Source organism: Drosophila eugracilis, unplaced genomic scaffold (genome assembly GCF_018153835.1).
Source record: "Drosophila eugracilis isolate 14026-0451.02 unplaced genomic scaffold, ASM1815383v1 contig_440, whole genome shotgun sequence".
In the NCBI taxonomy this organism is placed as follows: domain Eukaryota; kingdom Metazoa; phylum Arthropoda; class Insecta; order Diptera; family Drosophilidae; genus Drosophila; species Drosophila eugracilis.
The window spans coordinates 1218977-1241903 of NW_024573306.1; the positions used below are offsets into that span (position 1 = coordinate 1218977).

A 22927-nucleotide genomic window follows, 5' to 3' on the forward strand; every position below is an offset into this window, starting at 1 on the left:
TCTTTCAGGACAGCTGGAATAAAATCCTTGACATAAAAAGCAGGCATATGGTATGCTGGCGATTTAATGCCCTGCCAATACTTGAATAATTATCTCATCTCCCTGAAACTATGCCAGCAGATAAACAGAGGCCCAAAAATATCATAAAATATTGCTGTCAATAGGTGGGCAATTTATGGCCCACATGCTTATCCCGTATATGCAACTTTTATTGCAACTGCAACTTCCATTGCAACTTCGGCCATAAACAGGCAGCAGAACTATTTGAAAGGCATGCGTTTTTATTTACATGGCATCAATCGCCCAACCCCCCTTTCAAATACGGAAATTGTAAAGTTTCAGCGAAAAGGAAAAACGCATAAATAGTGTAACCGAAATAAAAAAAAATTCAAGAGGCTGTAATGGCATTGCTTACCCGATACGATCCCCTTCCCGGTTCCGTTCCCGTTTATCCGATGGATTTACTATTTCCCTCCCACTGGAATTTCCCACAGCCACACGGAAAAATAAATTAAGATAGTTTTTGATAGGTTTATGTTATATACTCAATACTTAATGAAATTTGTAATGCTGTTTATAACATCTTAAGTATGGGATTAATGTAAGATCTCTACAGTAAATGTTCTTATGATTCCAAAACAACTCAATCTGTAATCTACTACTATAATTAAAACTTTAATCAATTCTCCATTGTAATAACCAATGCTAAACTCATTTTTGGCAGTGCATAGTTAATTTTTCTATTTTTATGGAGTCTTTGGCAATTTCCAACTCTTCCCTAAATATAAACTAAACAAATGACACGCTAAGCGCGTCAGTTCATTTGTTAAAATCGAAGAGGTCGTCTAAAAGGGCAGTAGGAGGGGCTTTTACGAAGAGGGAAGGGAGAAAGGGGGTGGAGACCCAGTGACAGCCTTTCACTTCGAATGCCATGTGGTGTTGCATTTCACTTGCGTCGTGTTTGTCGTGGTGTGACTTTTTTTCCGAGGCTCATTTAAAAAACGATTTGTTTTGCTCGAGTTAACAAAAGTAATTTTTCTTCTTTTTATCTTTTTTTACGTATTGGTTTGCATGTGTGTGTGTGTGGACAGAGACAACTTCTAGCGTATTAAATTGTTAAAAAGAATAATTTATATTATTTGTTCTTGTGGGAAAGTTTTCTCTGCCCATATATATGTCTATCTCTTTCTCTCTTCACCGCAGTGCGCTAATTTTAGCTCAGAGAACAACAACAAGAACAAGCGGTGAGAGCGCATGAGGGTTGGTCGGAGAGCGGGCTGTGACAACTTGTGACTGAACTCTGGCCACACACAATGCATGTGGCGCCGTGGCTTAGTTGGTTAAAGCGCCTGTCTAGTAAACAGGAGATCGTGAGTTCGAATCTCGCCGGGGCCTATGCGATTGAAAGCATTTATTTTTTATTTAAATAAATTTGTTTACTTAATTCAATACGGAACAAATAAGCATATTAGTGTTAATATGAGAGAATATAATTTTTTTATGAACTATTTTAACTAAACATAACCCTTGGATATATTAATAAAAATTGAAAATAAAGAAATCATTAACTTAATAAAGTTAAAATACATTCAATGATTAAATGAATAAAAACGGCGATTTGACGCCTTTACACCCCATCAAATGTATCTTTTCTCTAGTAATATTCATAGAAATCTTATTCAATTTGCTCAGCTCATTATTATGTGTGTTATTGCAGGCGGAACAATAACAATACGAAATGGCTTGAGGTGTGAAATAAGTGCATATTGATAATCAAATGATCTTTTATTGATCAATCAGCGCAGGCGTGTGGAAGTTCAATCAGGCGTAGAGTGCAGTTCATTGAACCAAAAAGGAAAAAAAAAAAATGGGAAACCCAAAGTTCGAACTCCAAAAGTTAATGTATCCAAATTCCTGGCACGCTTCTGAGCTGCTTTAAATTACCCACATATTAAGCACGTAGTCGGTCGAGTGTTTTTGGAGAGTGAGGTCCCCCGAAAAACCACGATAATAATAAAATCGACTCAAATGGATGTCACGCTCTGACAATAATTAAAATGTCAAAGAAATATGGCTGTCAAAACGGAGTCTTGGAAGGTGTTCGATTGAGTTATGTTGGGATTGGTTCTTCTCCTTGCCATCGATGGATCGCTGGGACTCTCTGATAACCGTTTAAATGGCAGGAACGCTGGATTTATGCAAATGAGACCTTAATTTCCAACCAGACGACAGCATTGGTAATGTCGAAATTTATGTGCAGGCCCTCAAAGTTGACAAAAAGAAAAAAAAATGATATAGGCAGATATTTAAATTAATCCATGCATATATGTATGGAATTGCCTTTTATTATATTTTTAATTATGCTTACAAAAAAAGTGTGACGTTTTGGCGTGACATTTTATGAAAATTTACGATCACTTCTGTGGTTTTTTAACATAATATGGTATGCCAGCCATCAATGGTCGTAAAAAATATCTCTGGGAATATCTCAAAACCGAAGGCATTATTATCCGCTTTGTTTGGGCTCCCCCACCCCGTTTCGAATTCACTACTGTGCCACGCCGTCTTTTGTGGCTCTTCTAATTTATGATCGTGGGCAGCGTATTTTGACAATTTGATTTGAATTGGAGGCGAGCATATCAATCAATGGAGGCTCCACTCGATTTCCTTTGCTTTCATATATATGCAGCTTTATGTCCCCAGATATCCAGATGACAATGAAGAGTTAACAGTCGCTGTCTATTAAAGCCCAATTAGTGGCACTTTATTGAGTTGTCGTTTGGCCAGGGCAATAAATCTTAGCCAAGAGGCTGTGCCGCCTGCTGCCTGCACTTCTTGCTTAGATAAACGGCGATAAATCAAACCGTGGGCGGTACGATAAGCCGATCTATTTAGCATTTGCAGGTGATTGCTTTTTCATTTTTTTGTGGGAAATAGCCAGCTACTTATGTGCGCGATAGGAAAGCAGGGCCCGTTTCTCACCCTAAATCTGCGGCATTTTCATGCTCGACTGGAGAAATTGCAATCCGTATCTATTCCGGTATTCGCATCTCAAATTAGCACCCATCCACAAACAATCGCTTGAGTGCCAAATTCAATTCACAGTTGGCTAAACCTCTAAACCCTCTAGCCTCTTTTGTGTGTCTGTTTTTTTTTCTTTCTGTGGCATTCGAAATGCATTTTTTCGCAAATCGGGAGGGAAAGGATATCCTGCAATCGAATACCTTATTGGCCAAATTTCCGATAAAGGGAAATGCGCAAAAGAATAAATTACAATCGCGTTGACAGGAGAGTCTTTTATCGGAAGAAGAAGGGCTCACTCCAGGGGTTGTTTACGTAAAAAAACGCCCACTAAAATCCATTTTGCTGCATATGGCAAATCATAATGGGCAAATGGCAAATCATAATGGAAAACTATCCAATATCTGCGGGATGAGATCTATTTGAGCTGATGGGATTTGACACGACCACTTTGGTTTTGGAATTTCTTTTCTGGGCATTACACACGTGTGGGTATGTGGTGGGGATTCTGGCTTTCTCCCTGGGACTGGGAAATTAGATTTATCAACGCTACCGTTTTTGGTCTAGAGGGTTTTTTCATATCAAGATACTTCCCATCTGGGTCCAATTCATTAATGAAAAATGAATGCGGCTATTGAGAATGCCTTCATTTGATTAAATTAGACTAATAACGTGTAAAGTATGGGCAGTTCCACATCGAAAGGCATTGTCTAAACGAGTGGCCTGGCCCACCAAAGGAGAGCCATGGAATTAAAGCCGATTAGGTAAAAGTTTCCCAGTGAAAGTTTACGACATTTGAATAACACCAAATGTGAGTTCTTACAAATTAATACAAGTTTTGGGGAAAAAACAAAACAAAAAATTATGTTAAAATTGTAAGTTGTAAAAAAGAAACAAACATATGTAAAATATCTCGAAAATTATGTCTGAAAAATAACTTAAACAAGATGTTAAAAACTGTAAAATGTTTTGCATGAAAAAAGGCCTCCACCATCGACCACGCCCCCATTCAGCCTTCGAGTGCGTGACCAGTGACAGGCCAATTTCGGCGGCGCCCGCAGAGATCCCCGTTCTCCGGACCCAGTTCCCATTCCAGATTTTTTGTTTTTCCGCATTTTCTTAGGTGGATGTTGTGGCCGCGGCTTTTTCTTGTCCACTAAACAACCAGTTGGAGTGGAAATGAAATATGTAGATGAGTCTTTAATTAATTTGAGACACGACAAGACAAGTGGCGTCGTCTGTGGCTGCGTCTGCGACAGCGCTGTCTGCCTCATCCGCCGCCTCCTGCCGCTCCAGCTTCCAGCTCCTCCCCCTGGTATCCTCTCTTTTTAGGCCAAGAATCTAGTCTGGTGCTCTAGAGCTAGGAGTTGGAGGAGGTACCTGGTCTTTGGCAGGTGTTGAGTCATTTGCTTGACTTGCCATTAGAGTCCCCATTGATCACTGATCATTGATCGAGTGGCACGAGGCGGTCGAGGCGCTGACTTTGATAGCCCTGGGAAGGTGGCCCAAACGGATGGACTATTGGTTAAAGTTACTGAGCAATGATTGGGAAACAAACTGATCTGCCGGAGTTGTGATCTTAATCAATGTTTCCTAAATGCAATCCATTACTTAAGTTCCAAGCTTTGTATTAGTTAAAAAACGTTTAAAAATCAAAACTATCTTCGAAGTTTAACAACCTTTTTTGGGATCATCTTCCCCATGTAAATTCTTTCCTCACACCTCGTTTCATGGTCACACTTTGAAACCCAACATCCATCTATCTGCTCTGCCTTAGATCTCTGACCTCTGTGCCAAATATTTACATTTGGCATTAAGTCGATCATAAATTTTAGACTCGAGCAGTCTACTAAAGCCCGTTCCGCTCGATTGCGATTCTGTGTCACCGGGCGAAAAAAAAAGTAAAGGAGAGTGGGAGGTTGTCAACATTGTCGTCGTGGCCGAGAGATAAGCATTATGCCATTATCAGACCCGGTCCAGACTCAGAGCCTAACCACGTGGGCGTGTCCCCGCCTCCATCCGCCCTCATCCGTGGACGCAAAAAAAGAAGACAAGCGAGCTTCATTGTGCGAGAAACTCGCACACATTATTTGCCTATCGCTGGAGGCGTAAATTCTGTAATTTTACGACCCTTTTGCATACAGAATCAATCATTCGAATTCCCAGAATGATCCTAACCCATTTCTAGTATCTAGTTTTAAGCCTCAAGCGGACAGACTATTACGAATCAATTAGCCGAGACGAGACGAGACGAGACGAGATGGTGGAAATACATAAATTTTGTAAGATACGCTTTGCTGATTTATGCAATCCAACAAATGGAAACTCTTAATTATTCGACAGACACGCGGGGCTAGGAAAATGACTCCAAAACTTAAACTGTTATAAGTCGCATATATATTATTTAGCTGGCGTTGCCTGTCAAAGCCGTGGTTGTCAAATTGTTAACCGTTGGACGTTGAGGCCAACTTGCCCGGGCCTGTCAGCCAGTGTTCCAGTGTCTGGTTAGACGGCATTTTTTTGCCAAAGACACAGCCAGAGCCACAAAAACAGAAGTCCATAAAACATTTTTAGCATGTGCAGACTGGCGGCTTTTAAAATTATTCACTCTGAAAAACTGAGACTGAGACCAAGACTGAGGCGACAGATGCGGGCTGATGATCTGGTCGTGTCAATGGTCTAGAGGTTTTTACCATTTTTATGGGCCCAGCGATGATGGTCCATCGAATATTGGGAATTCAAAGGAACAAATTGTTGTATAAAAAGGGAAAAAAGATATTTCGATAATGTGATAAGTTATCATGTTAAGTTAAATATACAAATAATTATAGTTTTTGTTTTTCTTCTGCGAACTCACTAAACTTTTTCTCAGTTCCCTCAAAATGCAACAAAAGCTTTTACTTTAAGCAATTTTTCAATAATCTAGCTGAATATTTTCTAGTGTATCTGCTATTAGTTCCCAAAGCAAAGAAGTTTCCAGCCCAGCCGTGACCAGATAAATTAAGCCGCAGTCAAAGTTCAAAGAGTTTTCCCCCTTCGACGACATTTGACATGGCAAACGATTCGTTAGTTCCCGCCTTGCTGACACACATATTATGCAGTTTCCCAAAATATATATATGCCTACATACATATAGTCAGCCAAAACGGAAATCTCTAAACTGGAGCGTAGCGAATGTGGCAGGGACCCACAGCCAAACTGTCGCCTGTCAACTTGGGAGGATTGGAAATTGGATGTGGAATTGGAATTGGGACTGTGAAATGGGCCTGGGAGCTGATTTTTTTGTGTATTTTTAGCTGTCACCAGCCCTCAGCAGACATTTGACATGAGAAATAACATTTCAATTAGTTGATCCAACGCTCGATTTGAGGCAAATTGCCATTGAGGAGGCAAAGACACAAAAAGAAAGTCCCCAAACGGGAGCAGAGGAATGTGGATGGGTAATAGCTAATAGCTAATGCCTATACAAATGTTGAAGCCCGGGCACATTTGCAACTGATCCAGATAGCACGTGTGCTAATGTGTGGGTATTTGTGCGATATCGCAAAGTGTAATTCCGTATCTATCAGATACACTATACTACTGCCTATGCAGCTGTGTTTGTGCGGGGCGTAAATAGTGCAGAGCGTGCTTAGTTGCGTTCGCAATTAATTCACAGTAAACAGCAAATGTTGGAAATAAATTAGCAACGACAAAAAAGTGTCTGCAAGTGAAAACAACGACAAAATCGAGTCTGAGCCGCATAAAATGCAATTGAAGCCGCATGCAACACAGGCACTTTGCTTATCGCCTCCTAACATCGACTTTGGCTGCCAACGTCGAAAGTGTTTTTCGATTCGTTCCGGATTTTGAATACCCATTAGTCGAAGAGAGTATGCCAAAAACCTTCAAAGAGTAAGTCAAGAAAAGTAACTTGGATATTTGTTCATATTATTTGAAAAGAGAAACAACAAAATTTTTCATTTTTTAAAACAATAAGAAAATGTGTCTAAAGTTTACAGTTTTATCCTTTTGAGTAAAAATAGTAAGTAAAGTAGTTTGGTTTTTCCCAGCAGCAAATCTCACTGTAAAAAACAAATAAGAATGAAACTATTAACTTAACTTAACGAATATTTTAATTTGATTTTTCACTACTGCATTTTATATTTTTCTCTTTTTCCCTTTTTAATTTCATAATCTTTAGTCATTAGAGAGTACGACGATTTCGGTGATTCAGAGCTGCCATCGGAAAACGTCATAATTATCGGGGATAGCTGAGTGGGCCGCCAATGAACAAGTGAGCAGATACAGATACATATACAGCGATACAGATACAAATACAGGGGGCACAGATACAGATACAGTTAATACTACGTTTGTTTGCCAGGCACAATGCAAAATATATTGACTTAGGTCAGTGGCTCATTGAACGCAAATGCAAATTGTTGTTGCTGCCGCTGCCGCTGTTGCTCGGTAATTCGCACTTCACACCCTGATATATAGATGTGTGCAAATGTATCTGTGTATCTGCAAGATACAAGACTGCAAGTAGCAAGTAGCAAAATGTGATAAACAAACCTGACGCCAGACGCCTTGTGAGCAGTTAAATTTAAAGGCAAACAACAGAAGATATTACCTCATCGAGAGGGATGGCATAAGTTATAGACCAGACCCGATATATCAGCCGATCAAGGTTGCCATCGGAATTCACAAGAATATTCCTTCGAAATATTGAGTTACGGGCCAACATAACATAACATAACATCCCATAACGTAACCCGTATGCCACTATCAAGTTACTTGGAAAACCGAAACGAAACTGGAAAACTCAAAAATTATTGACCAGTCCGCAGTTAAGTTTTATTGGCCGCGTCAATCTTCATGAGAAATGTTTGAAGATTATTCTGGGAATTCAAGAACTCAGCCAAGTAATGTCCATTTAAATGCTCATTAATTAGATAATCATAAAGATATTATTATTGGACAGAGAATCTTGCTCAATGGAGATGGAAAACATGAGCCATTAAAATTCCAAAATATAATAGAGCCATAAGAAATCTGTCAGTGCCATGAAGACAAGACAATAAAAGCGCGCCCAGCCAATAAAGATGTACATAAATATTTCCTAGCCTCCGAGACTAGTTCCCCTTGAGAGAGTGAAAGTGACGCTCTAGTTCGAAAACAGAAATCAGCATTAAAATTGTTAACTAAATTGTTATTCAACAAAAACTGATAGCCATTATAAACAACCACAGACTACAGCACAAGCACAAATTTAGATAAACGAAGAGATATCTTTAAGATACTCGGATAGCATGTTTCGCTTTATTGTCGCCGCCATGCATCATTCGATACGATCCCAATTCGATTCGGATTCAAAAAACAAAAAGCTGGGAAATTTTAGCTTTCAGCACTGCCATCTGCCTAAGGCTGGAAAATTTTTACGATGTGCCAGACTATTAAAGATATTTAGATGCTCCTCCTGGGGCCGCTATTTTTGGCCTGTGCCTTTGACTCAATTTGGTCGAAAGTGTGTGTGTTTGCATTAATTCGACCTCAAAATGCGCCATGAAATTGGATTACACTTGAATATGCTTGGTTGGCCGAATATGCTAAATGATTGCCCAAGTGTTGGCTGCCGTTTCATGCTCCAGATGATGGTGATGATGATGATCGGTTGCCTCGCCAATGGACCCAATTATCGCGTCCATTATCCGGCAAATTGCATTGTCATCGGACCACCTGCATTGTGGATTTGCCAAGCACGCGACTTCCATTCAATGCCTGTTGACAGCCAGTCTTTTGTTACTTGGTCTTAACTACATTTGTCACAGTCTCTCTCGGCACCAATACCAGCCACTTGTAGATGTAGATAGCCTGACTTCAGGTGGAACTCAACTCTCAACAACTCGATCGTTTATCGACTGACAATGTAATTGTGATTTATGCAAATTGCCAATCTCGACACCTTTTTTTTTGCATTGGCATTAAATTTGAACACCTCCACATTCTCGAACTTCGATGGACTTTCTTCTTTCTCCTTGGAAGGAGAATTTGCTTATTATGCTTGGCCATTTCGAAACTGTTTATTGACTTGGTCTGCGAAACAAAATAATTGGCTGGAGCTAGATCTGAATGTGTGGAACCCACACGAACTCCGCTCCACAGTTTGTTTTGATTTCTATTAATATTTTCGTTGGAAAATGATTGTTGCACCCCATAAAAAACCGCAAGCTGCAGCACACAGACAGGCATTAATCAGTTGGAGGGAAAAAAGCAGCGAAGTAGTTCTGTTTGCATAGTGCCTGTATTTTTGCAGTTCAAATGAAAACAGCCAAACGTGGCCAAAATATATGGTATATCTGTGTGTGTGTGTGTGTGAGGAGGCCGGAACATGCGTCAATAACCCCATTCCGAATCGATCGATTCGATTGAGTAAATCCTTAGCTTGCAGTCATCAGTGCGAATGATGAAGATGCTTTTCCTGTATTTTTATGAGCTCTCCAGCTAAGTGGGCAATAAAAGTGGTTAGGGGATCTGAGTTTGGTATCTCGTATCTGATAGACGCTTTTTGCTTATCTCTTGGCATGGCAACAGGCGTTCTCTAACCACTTTCCTGGTCCCAAGTGTGGCAAGTGCAATTGCCAATTGGCAATAGGTGTCAGTGGTAGTTTATGCGTGCTCTGATTTCATGATGTGTGAATCGGCTCGTTAAATGTTTGACCAGATGTAGTGAGAAATTTGCCAGGTTGTCAGTTGACTGTGACTCTAGTAACTAGTTTGCAGAAGGATCACTTTGCAACTAATACATTTATTTACATAAATTCATAATTAGTATGTTTAACGGAAGTAAAGTTAAGTGGAAGATGAGCAAGTTTTGATAGTTTAAAGACCCTTCAATATTTTTATTAAATCTTTAAAAAAAAGCTGCATAATTCATATAACCATGCGGCTCATTCCTATTGCATTCCTTCCTCGCTCGACCAATTTCTCAACATCTCATTTTTTCCATCTGCTCCAGTGAGGCAACATTGTTGCCTAATGGAACACCTGAAATGCTCAGTTTTTGGATGAATGTCTGAGCCATAATTTTCGCTTGATTTTTGTAGGCCACGTTTCTCCAGACAATTGCGTTTTGTTGCGTTGCTGATGTTTTTTCCAATGTTTGTTTGCTCTGCGCTAGCAACATGCATTTTAGAAATGAATAGCATTGCATAAATCAAAGATTCAACGAGCTGAAGTGCCTAAATAATGAGAGGATTACTGAGCCAAAAATGATGAGTGGAAGACCAGTTAATAATCGGCGGAGTGCGGTGTGTGTGGTGCTACTGTGCGACATTCTAAGTGTTGTGTCCCACTCGAGTGCATTTTTATGATCGCTCATTAATTTTATGGCTTTTCATTTGTCGGATGCGGAGGCGGAACTGGGCGATAAGACTGCCTCGATCCCACACATGGAATCAACTTTAGACAGACTGATACTGCTAATGGATGGATGGACGCACTTGCTCCAATGACCGCATTGGCCCCTAAAATCATGCACCGATCGCATAACTCGTCCGCTGGATTTTACGCAGGATTTTCTGTCAACCGATTGGATTGCGAAACCGTTTGCCAAAACACGTCCAACAATCAGCTAATTGGACAGACCGACTCGATTGCGAGTGCGGACTCCCTGGTGTCGCTTTCATTAGCATGCAAATGCAGATCGCAGCGATATCTGGCCCGCTTCTGTTCCTTAATGGTCGCTACGTGTTTTCGGTGCCTGCTCTTTTGTAATTAATGTGATCCGCCGACTGACCTTAACTGTGTGTTGTCAGCCTGATTAAAAAGTGTTGAAAAACAAGTTGTTACTGCTGCCCCCATGCCAATGAAACGGAAACCTGGACATTCGTGGATCCTGAAAACGAAACTGGCTTTGAGTTTTTTGCCGGCATTCTGTCATTTAAATGGGAATGACTCTACGAGGATTGGCTTTCGATTTTGAGTCTAATTAAGGCGAACATGTGCCAAGATCAATGTCGCCTGGCGCCATGGTGGCGTGCGTATCTGACAGATACTTTATGCGTTTACTATATATATATATAAGGCAGATCAAACTAAATATCCAAGTACTTATGCCAGCTACCGAAAATTAATTTATGCCATTCTCAGATGACTTGTTGTTTGCCTTAATTGCACTTCGCCAGCTGACAAATTGCAGTCGCTTAATGGAATTTTCGACATTGTTAGTGCATATTAATTCCAATCCGCGAAATATGCCCATTTTGCATGCCATTTATGAGAGGCATGCGAAATCCCACATGGCATTGAACTTTCAAGGGATGTCTTCATCGCCTTCCCTGCGATTCCTGTCAAGTTGTAAGCCACCGAATGCAGTTAGCTTGCCTCGGGATTTATGCAATACACAATGTTGTTCAACATGACACACCCACTACACCCATTAGGTGCACTGAGAGAAAGAGTGTAACTATAAGAATTGATGAATAATTTATTGAAAGGTACTTAACAGAACAAGTTACTATATCCAGCAATAAACTAGATTTAAGATTTGTCCTTTTCAAGATATTTCTTTAGCTTTATGGTAAATCAAAGATTAGGCTGAGATTACCTAATTCTTCACAGTGCATTTCTCCCATGCAAATGACACATACTTTGAGTGTGTGGGCCCGAGGCTCAAGCTCAAGCTCAAGCTCAAGTCGTGATGGAGTCATAGACCGAGTTGATGAGTTGGGACTGCCTACCAAAAATAATGTCACCGATTTGCATGCAAATTGCACGCGGAAGTTGCCGCTAACAAGGCCGTTAAGGCCATTAAACTTAAGGCCCAAGCTGACTCAGATTCCCTGCGAATCCCTAGTCAGAATCCCAGTTGGAGTCAGGGAGTCATAAAGTCAAAGTGCAAATATGTGGCCCACCCGACGCCTCCACATTACTCAAGCTCACGCCTCTGAATACAATTCAATCCAAAAGGTCCGCCCGGGGTCGCAGCCAGCTAATGAAGTTGAAGCAAGCATATCCCTCGGATCCCAGATCGAAGTCTGGCTAAATTTAGCCAGTTGGTGTTCGGCCTGGATGGTCTAGGCTCGCGGCTATATTCCACCTACGATAAATCAAAGTTAATCAGATCTAGTTTCGATTGGGTTTTTACGGCTCGCCGCGCTCTGCTGCCATTCCGCTCCATTCGATGCCATTTAAATTAGCTGCCGGGTAATTTATCGCATTGTTGGCTCTTTGCAGGTTTCGTTTAGCGCCAGGATGCCGCTAACTCGGTTCGGCCAACCCAGACACAAAGGCCCTTGGGCCCCGTCTTCAGTCCTCAGTCTCCGGTCTTCAGTCTACAGTCTTCAGACTCTTTAGTTCGAATCTTGTCTGAGTCTTTTGCGCTTGGCTGAAACTGAATGGACTACCAATACTAGTCGATAATTACGCATATTTTGTTGCCTGTTTTGACGCTGGTTTTTATTTTTATTCAATTTCAATGCAGTCTGGTTGGAAAGAGTATGAAAAGCCTAGTTGGCTTAGGATGAGGGCTATCAGTCAATAAATAACCACTTTTATGAGGAGTTAAGTTTTAAAGAAGCCTATTATCAGCTACAAAGTAGTACAACTCTTAGTCAAGCTTTTAAAAAATATGGACTAAAAAATGGACCAATTAAAACAATTAATTCCCATTTAAAGATTGCAATTTCAGGCTTTTGAAAACTGGAACTGGAAACATCACATCCTGTAAAACATTTTTAAACTTCATTTTCAAACGTAAAATACTGGAAAATATATTAATTAAATTGTATAAACTTAAATTGTTTTAAAGAAAAGATAAAAATAATCTTAATATCTTCCCCATTTTATCAATTAGCCCTCCAGTTTGCCACTAAATCGACCATTAAGGCAATTTGTTCTGCATCTAATAAGACTATTTTTAGTGATCTTGTTATTCTTGACCTCTATCATTGATAGTTTACACAAGTAGGCAAAGAAAAATAATGCACAAGGGCATGAAAACTTCGGCGCCTCAATAAAAATGCGCCGCCGAAGTTTTAATATTATTTTCCTACACTCCATTTAGCATGGCGAGGAGCATTGTCTTGGCGTGAGGATTGGCCATCGTTGGGTTTTTAGTAGCTGTTAAATGGCACTGACGCAGTCGGTGGTCTCTTCGTATTTTTTTATTTTTTTGCATCGGGATCTAGTACTTGGCTTGTTTTTAACACCCAGCCAGAGTTGGGGTTCCAAGTTCCATCCAAGTTCTGAATCTGGAGCTGGGTACCAACCCAAATGGGTTTCAATTTACACACTTGTCGCCGATTCTTTGCCCACACTGAGGAGCAGTACCCGGAGTTGGAGTTGGAGTTGGGAATCTTGTCATCGCCTGGAATAAGGCGCTTATTTATTTGCAATGGGTTATAAGGCATCTCAAGGCATCGGAACGGATCGCTGGGTATCGCGTTGCAAAGACGTATCGCAATTATAAATCAGTTTAAGACTCCGTGGACCTGGACCCCCTGTGACATTAAGCAATGAAACCTTTTGAGCTCTGTTTGGCTTTGTCTTTGTCAAGTGGGCTGTCTGTCTGTCGTCTGTCCGTCCAGTGCGTCAATCCTGTCCAGATCAGCCTTCTTGCACTGTATCGTCCGTGTGGCACCTTTGTTTGCATAATTCTGACGATGTAGCGACTGCCGCTGATTGCCAAACACACGAACAAATGAATGATTGCCCCAACTCAGATCATATGGATCCATTACGGATTTCTCTCACGGCTCTATACATACGTCTATGTTTGCTAATAACTCAACAGCTAATCAGCGAGGAGCTCCCAGCATGTAGCCCGCAATTAAGCGAGCAGAAATGTATCTTTGTATCTTTAAGATCTTTGGTATCTTTCGTATCTTTGGATCAACAAACAAGACGCGGCGTAATTTCCAAGCACATGCCGTGCTGCATTTTAGACAAATCAATTATGCTGACTTTTAGGTGGGGCAACCAATATGTTTGACTATCTAATGGAGATGCAGATAAGCCGATCAGACTGCGAGTATGTGTGTGGGAAAGCAATCCCCGCCAGAATTCAGAATGCAAAAATAAGCTTAGAGTGGGCCCCTCCCCTTCCTGAAACTCTTCAAACTAAGACTCTCCACATGACCTGCCATTCTGTGGGCAAACACTGAAATAAATACCTCGCAAATTCCATCACAAAGTTTGTCAGCTGACGGCGAATTTGATTGCTATCGCGAAATTCCAGGCCAATAGCCGATAAGAAAACCATATTTTTTGTAATTTTTTTTTTATATTTATAACCGCCAAAGGAACCGCCGTTCTTAACGCACCGACTATTAACACAAGTCCGCGCTTTGGGCCCGCTATTAATCAACATAATTGATGACAATTGGCCCGGTGCCTTCTGGTGCGTTGTGTCGTAACAAAACGCTTATCGGCCATAGCTGAATCTAACACTATTAGTCAATGGATCGCTCCAGCTGCCTATCATCAATTTATCTGCAAAATACTCCCTGCACTTCGTTACTTTTCCAGATAGAACTGCATTCTTGTCTCACTGATTTATGAATTTGACCGCCGAGTTAGGTTTGCAAGTTAATGACCCTGCCTACTCTCTATTTTTTGCATAGATTTTGCATTGATTTTCTCTATAGATCAATGGCCTTTCAGTAAGTTAGTAGGCGAAGACCCATAGGCACAGAAATTGAAATCAATTCAAGGCACACGCTCCTAACACACAAATGCCAAATGAACTTTGGCGGTTGAGTGGCTTGATTGGTCTGCCGATTGACGGGGTGACTGAGTGACCTAGTGCAGTTCGAGGAACTCCCAAGATCAATAGCTATTCAATTGAAATCGATCAGGGGAAATCGCAAGTAGGAGTTGCACAGAGAAATCGCTGGAAAAAACGCATGCATTGGTGAGTGCCGTGAGTCACCTATACTCATAATAATCCTTCATATAACATAGCACCAAAAAATATCAAAAAAGTATTAAAAAGATATAAATATACTTTACAGAAAGTCTTTCTTAACTTTAGTTTTCTTAATATTGAACTGAATTTAAATATTACATTACAGACTAATTTTTATTTATGGTTTTATTGACACCCTACAGGACTTAAAATATAAACAAATTCAATGTTATTTCAACCCATAAAGTTTTTATTATAAAATTAGCATAAAGAAAACGCATAAGACCAACTGCAAATACCGCCATAAAATGTTACTAAATCGCCATAAAGTCGCGCTCAAACTTATGCTAATGCTCATATAACCACCGATCAGTAAAATTTCCATGAATAATTTTTCCATCATTTGCATGGCATTTCCCTTCTTGAAGGCAAACTTTCAATGATCCAAATACTTAGCACAAATTTCTTAGAAAAAATCGCGCCGGGCTTTTTTACCAGCTACTAGATAGTAACTACTCGCTTTTGCTTTGTTTTTTCGAGCTATTTAGTCAAGCGATTAGTGTCAATTTGTGCAGAGCATAACTATAAGTACACAGCGATATGTGCGCATATAGTTATGGCCACGGAGGGTTGCTTTCTCGCGCCGGATTGTGTGTCGGCGTGTTTATTCAATTAGCATTTCATTTTTTTTTTAAACCATTTTTTTTGCCCGGCTATTTGGCAACCCAAGAGGGGCTACAAGAAATATACAAAAGAAAAAAAGTGGTCAGAGGAGGAAGATCTGTTGGCGGAGAAGCTAGCGATGACATGGACATAATTGCAGGCTATTTATCATGGCCAGTTGAACTGGAGTCGGCTGACAACTCAATGAACAAACCACATACGCAATCGCTGAGCTCGAATTAACACACCTAGGCCACGTACATTGCATTGGATGCCATTGGAGCACCTGCCCCGCTGGGCCAAGTTCAAGTGCCGGCATCCACATCCTCATCCTCATTCCCATTCCCATTCCCATTCCCTTTTAAATGCAGACAAAGTAATTGCCGAGCGCTGGCTGATTAAAATGGATTTATAAATTATGCAGCGGCGCGATTAAAATCGCCTCAACAGTCGCGTCGGCGGCGCTACCAAAAGATATTTTCCCCTTTAACCATTGCATTTTGCCATTGGGCCCTACGGCATCCTCCTGTTCTCCTTATAAACGTGCCCGCAATTTGGCTAATAGAAAGATTTATCACCACGTCGGCGACTTGCAGGCCAAGCTGCCATCGAAGAGCCCGATTTCCAGCTCAGCGATAAAAACCGCCTTCAACTCGCAAAACGCGAAACGCGAGTCGCGACCGCGTTACGATTTCAATTTTCATTTCACTTGCAAGGCGCGTCAATTCCTCAGCCCTAGGGCATTATTTATGTGTATGTTCGGTGGACTCGTATCTTGGCTTTTCCTTTTAATTTATGGCATTTAAATTGCAATTTCTTGTCCAGCGAAAAAAGAGTTCTGGCAAACTCAGATTTTCACACCTTTGAATTGTAACACTTTTTGGGTTCTTTCTATTAGCATCTTTAAAAACTGGCCTGGAATTGAATTGAAATGGCTTAGATTGGCTTGGCCAGCCCACATGTGATAGCCACTTTTCCCTGATTTGTGGTCAACATGAAATCACTTTTCATGGGAAACAAATTTTGCTGAATGGCCAGAGTAACGGTTAGGCTAAGACAGATCTCCCGCTGATTTGATAGATTATCCGGAGCACATGGCTCTGCCAGGTGCGAAAACTTAAACTGTTTTCGTGTTTATTTTGTGGGGAATTCCAGAGATTGGCATTGGAATAGTTTTCTATAATGATTTATTTGTTTATTTTGTAAAATATAAATGTATTTACATTTAAATCTAATAGTAAGACATACTGAGGGATATATTAATAGAAAATATAATAAATATATGGATTAAATTTAATATTTTCCTATACTTCCCAGAAATAATTTAATCAGATAATCAGCTTAATCTTTCTTATAAACACATTTGATTTATTTAAAGCCTTTAATAGTTTATATAATATTATATTTAAAACGTTACAGGGCGATTACATTTTATTATTTATTTTATTTAAATCAATTAATGTATTTAATTTACCCATCAATTTATTCTCCCCCATAAATCCTCCCCGACAAGTTGTTAATTGATAGCTAATGTTACATATTACAAGCACACTCACTGTGCGATGTCCATTAAAAAGCCATTAAAGATGACGCAAAATGCCGAAGCGGAAAGCAAATAAATGCGCATACGACGGCCGTAGACAAGGTAAACTATTTAACAATCACGCCCTGAACTATGGACTATCTAGTGAAAGAAAGTAAATCCCAATGAATTAATGCATTTAACTTTGGCTCACACATATATATCAATTAAGCGTTGGAGACCGCCCAGCCATTGATCATTGGGCCAATCCGAGGGCATTTATCTTCATTAGACCGCCAAGATGCAAATCAATCTGCCAAATGCTGTGGCTGCCACGATCGAGGGTGGAGATTTGAGATTGGAAAACTGGAGAGTATAGTCGTATGTAAATATCAATGGATGGCTGATGTAATGCTAGAGATAGGCAGGCCCAGTGAGTTTTCCTTTTTGGCCAACTGTGTGGCAATGGTGTGGAAAGCCTGCCGCCAGCCTGATAGGCAAATCAACAGGTTGAACGGGGCGCCACACACTGGACAAACTGGTAGTTGGGGCCAAGCGTCTCCACCTTGCTCCCATCTCAATCTCAATCAAAGTAAAATTGTATCTGAAATGAATTGAAAGCGGTCGAAATAAGAAGGGGGGAAATCTCGGAGGTGAATTGAATCTAATCAAGGCACCGTTAGGCCAAAAATCCCCAAGATCAGTATCTAATCGGTAGCCGTCCAAAGAATTTCAAAGCAATTAAAAGAGGCAGCCCCATGACGGATGCTCCACCTTTCGGCACCTCGCTGATCTGGCCAAACAAAATGCAGTTGTCGGGACTAAGACTCAATTTCAAATTCAGATCAGCAGCCTCAATCGACACCCACGGCGCTCGTAGTTAATACCTTAATTGATCATGCTGTAAGTACATCAATTTCGATGTTACAACAGAGCAGCTGCCACCCACTGCTACACCATCACACAACTTCACATACAAAGATATATATATATACATATTCATAGATACTTTGTACAGAGTTGAAAGTGCTTAGAACTGATTATGAAAGCCCTTTTTTTGGATGCGGGCTGGCGCTGTGACTCGTGCTAATGTCAAGCGGCGTTGATTCCCGGTGGTTCTCATTCCACAATGATTAAGTGCAGCGGATTTTCGAGTTTGTGCAGCCACTTAACAGCATAATCCATGGCGTGCTCTTGCTTTCAGAGGTACTACATTCTTAGCTAGAAATGTTGTCTAATATTTTTAAAAATGAGAACATTTCCATAAATCTTATTGTCGTTATAGTTTGGAAATAGGAATACCTATGGTGATATCTTAGAATTGAAAAGGTAAATTTATGAAGATATTTCTGATACTAAAAGGTATTTCCTTCAGGAACTTGACTACCGAATGAAACATTGCTTTGGATTGAGATTACTTAATAGTTCACATATCCGAAAAATCGCAAGGCGTTAGAGTCCGACCATAAACTTTAAGTATTTTTCTAGCACAAGATCACATTTTTTCCAACCAGATTGACTGATCACCTTAGCAACGACATTCCCAGGCCACCAAATATTTATTAGCATCTGTGACCAATTCACTCCAAGTGGGTGCGCTGCTAATTTGGCACTCGGCAACAATTCAAGTCCGCGAGTCCAGTGGCGACATTTCCCCATAGATCATATAGGAGGGGTGTGTGTCTCGGAGACCTGAGACCCGAAAGATCGCGTGGGAGTGGGATCGCGGTAGTCGGGCGGACTGTCACGGACTGTCAGAGACGTTGCAACGGTAATTAGCATGGCACCGTACAATACGAACGCCGTTGACATTTGTCAACAATCTGTCAAAATAAAAATGCAACAAAGGCCGACGGCGTCGTTCATAAATTTAATGCAATGCCTATTGACCGGGTTTAAGCAATTTTTATGGCTGATATGCGATATCACCATGGAGTTATAGAGTGGTCAATTAGAGGGGCACGATTCCAGTGGGCGAGTGTCGGCCAAACAAAGGCCAGTAGCAGCCCGGCGTATTACTTACATTGTAGAATGCTAATGGAACTGGCCTTTGCCAGCCACCAAAAAAAATTATCATTCATAAATGCACGAACTGCAAGGCTTATAAATGGGTCAATCAAGTGAAGTAATCGAGACGAGAGGAAGAAAGCCAGAACAAGACCAGAAAATAACAAAAAAACATACATAAATACTGTTGAACAAGTTAACAAGTTGTTTGCCCCTGGGCAGTGGAGCACTTTCAATTGTCGGGGGCCCAGTAAATTGAACGTTTAAAATTTATTGTCGTTGCAAGTCGGCCTGCCAGTCTGCCCACGTGGGTGGTCATTTTCATTTTCCCTTTTTGGAAAGCCCAAAACCCGATGTCAGGGGACTCGAGTTAGTGGGTCACTGGATCCCGCCTCATTATGCAACTGCATTGGCCCCTTGTTGGCCATTAAATCCGACCATAAAATCAAGAATCCATCCTGCACTTCAATTACTCGATGCCAGGCATTCATCCATGATCTCCTCCGCAGATCTTACTGTTTGCTGGCTGTAAATAAAGCAGAATACCATGGAGATATTGGTCCTCCGACGGCTCTTTGGCAAATTAGCAAGCTCGTTAAGAAGCCACTGAGGCGGCTGGTTTTTCTATTGGCCAAAAAAATGCCATTGAAAACAAACAGATTGCAGAGAGATCCCTGGCTGGGGCTCTTAAAACTTCTTCGAACACTTTAGTGGCGCTCATAAAATTGACCTGCCACGGAAGCGTTTTGCCGCTGTCTGGGGAAAGTGTTTGATCTCCTATGAAAATGGGCTCATAAAGCCTCTCGATCTGATGATGATCAGCGGGGCAATCAAAATGGATAATTAATACTCTGGTTTTTGAATGGAGGCCGTAATGTGAATAAGAAAGTGAATGAAATGCCAAAAGAATTTTCCACCGATGCGGAAGCACTTTGCAAAAGAATTCTGCTGAGAATGTTATGTCATTCTGGTAGAAAGGGGAGGAGGTGGAGTTCTCCGCCTCAATCAGCTGCCCATTCAACCAGACGCACTTCCTCATTGCCCTGGATAATCCAAGCAGCCGGTCATAGATACTAATTGAAACTCATTGTTCACTTTTGACGCCCATCAATTGGTGATGACGATGCTTTTGCCCTCGCCGGCCAGCCCAAACAATTGACACTTTTCCAATTGCACCTTTGCACATATGGTTGGACGGCATGGAAAATCGTGGGGAGGGTATGTGGGGATTGTGGGGGTGGCAGATGCCAGGGGAACCCGCACACCTTGCACTCAGGCCGCTGGCGTCAATTAGTTTAAATAAAGCGTGTATACACAGAGAACGGGTTGGAGTCAATGGCCCACACTCACAAAAAATGTCATTAAATTTTCATAAAAATTTAAAAAAAAATAGAACAAATTTAATTTACTTAATACGAAGCATATTTTTATAAGAACTACATATAAGTGAGTAGTTTTTGGGAAATATTTGGTCTTTTAAAGCTGTGAAAACTAAAATCTTTCAATAAAATGTGTTTGATATTTGTTTTCTGATCTCTAACTATCTTATTAATCAGTATGATAACCTATTTTTTTCAGTGCCCGTTCAGACCTTACCCCAGACACATGCCACCCCTTACCGCTCCCGCCTCCATCACCTCGACCCAGACCCCGCCCCCGGCAACCCCCAGCATGGTCATTAGAATTTTGTATACACTGCACAAGATCAGAACGCACTGGGACGCGCTGTATGTGTCATCACCTCAATTGGGTTCACTTCCTACTTGCAAGATGCAGACACGAGCGGTGATCACGAAATGTATCTGCAAGATGCGCGGCCACCATTAGTCGCTATTCGCTTTACTTTTCACTTTTCCAACGGAAGTCATTTTCAAGTTGGATACTATAGTCTTTTTTTTTTTTTTTTTTTTTTTTTGAGACACCATTCGGGAATGAAGCCGCGTTTTATCTACGAAAATTGCACACGCACTTAACCCGCTTCCAGTAGCTAAAATAGCTAATATAGAGCGGGATCCGCGGCACGCGGGTCTCTCTGCCCCCATCCCCAGACCCCTTTCCACATTTTTTATGACCAACGCTAGTCGCGCATATTAAGGAGAGAGAGAGAAAAAAATGTCAGGGGGAACCTGTACGCTATTTGCATGCAAAAATTTATACATCGTGCCGAAAATTGTTTCGCCGGGTAGATTAGTGCGCCAATTTGTCGATTGGCTCTGTAAACTTGAGCTATTAAGTGCGAACATATTTGAGGAGGAGGTGTATCCAATCCAATTCAATACGCGATCCAAACCCAAACCGATCCCGAGGAGAGTCGGCTTTCGTTTAAACCGGATTCATAACGACCATTATACGCCTTTTGTAAATTGAAATTTTGTTATTTTGAGCGCGTGTGCGGGATGGTAATGGGTTGGTGTTGAATCTACGGCAGTGAAACGATCATTAATATGTCATTTACAAGTCGGCAAATTGTGGCTAATAAATTGTTTTCAGCTCGCAGAGAAATAATTTCCCAAGACATTAGATTTCTTAAACTATTTTAGGTACTTGAACCCTTTGAATGACTCACTATGGTATCTTTTGAACTTCAACAAAGCAAATAGCATTGCAGAACTATAATTTCCCAAGCTCATCCGTCAATTTCGCTTTCCATCATAATCACTCAACACTTTCAACGAAAGAGAGAACTTTCGCTTTTCTCAGCCCAAATGTTTGAGTTGAGTAAACAACAGTTTCTCACATTCACATTCCCATCTTTTGAACAACTCTAAGGTAAATGCCAGAGATTTTGAAGGTGTAACATCAGTTTACTCAAATAATTCTTGGAACTCTGGGAATATATAGACTCCAAATGCTTTCTTATCAACCTGTATGACGGTGCGTTCACTTTTATTTTCCCTCAACTTTAGATTTACGATAGCACTGGCAATTGGCAATTACAGTGCAATTAATTTATAATCCCCGGGGGCACAACTCGAGACCTACTTAGTTGCAGAGTAGGTGACACACTTAGGTCGAAACTCTTTTATGGGGCAATAGGAAAGATAACACACTTAAGCTTTCCGATATGATATTTATGATTGTTGAACTTAGGAGTTGGGGGGAAAATCTTTTCTTGGCGCCCAAAGAAATATTTGCTGTGAATGTCTCAGACTTTAGGTGTTGAGCAATGAGTCGAATTATCTCCACTATCGGTGAGCAATTTCGGTTCAAATTAATCACAATATTTCCACGAAATCCGGTTGGCCAAAAAGGCTTCGAGTTACAGATGAAAATCGTGGAAAAAAATGCATTTGCATATGCACTTGCATCGCCAACGCAAAGTGCATTAATAAATTGATCGAGTTTCGTTGTGGGATATTCCTGTTTTACTGCAACTTGTAGGTGGCCGTGTTTTGACTGTTTACTACTTGTTCAACGGACTCAATGGACTTCCCTCTGAAGTTGACCGCCTTTTCTCGGATACTCATCCGATTTCGTGCCAACCCAAATTTTTACCAACTCCACGAAAACGCATGTCTGAGCCCACAGATTTACGACTCAAATGACCGTGAACGTGTCGGTATGGAAATGTCTATATAGACGAGTGAATATCTGCTCAAATTATCGCTTGGCTATGCGAACTGGAAAACCAAAACCGAAATGCAAAGAAAACTCTACTAAAAGTGCTGTAAATTTTTCATTATGCAGTTGAGTGGGTGGATATAGAAAGTTCTAGAAGATATAATAGGTTATGGGTGTAGGATATAGGGTTAAAAGTAATACAATGAACTAATTCAATTATTACAACTTTCTAACATAGTTGCAGTTTTTCTTTCCTTTTAAAT

The 22927-nt window shown here is 40.8% G+C and overlaps 1 protein-coding gene and 1 non-coding gene across 4 annotated transcripts in view; one reads left to right on the top strand and one right to left on the bottom strand.

Moving 5' to 3' along the window:
- Window positions 1-22927, bottom strand: part of LOC108117168 (uncharacterized protein DDB_G0271670) — a 44756-nt gene that overhangs the window by 7178 nt on the left and 14651 nt on the right. The window lies entirely within an intron of this gene.
- Window positions 1322-1395, top strand: Trnat-agu. The gene has a single exon. It is a non-coding gene; the product is annotated as a tRNA-Thr (tRNA).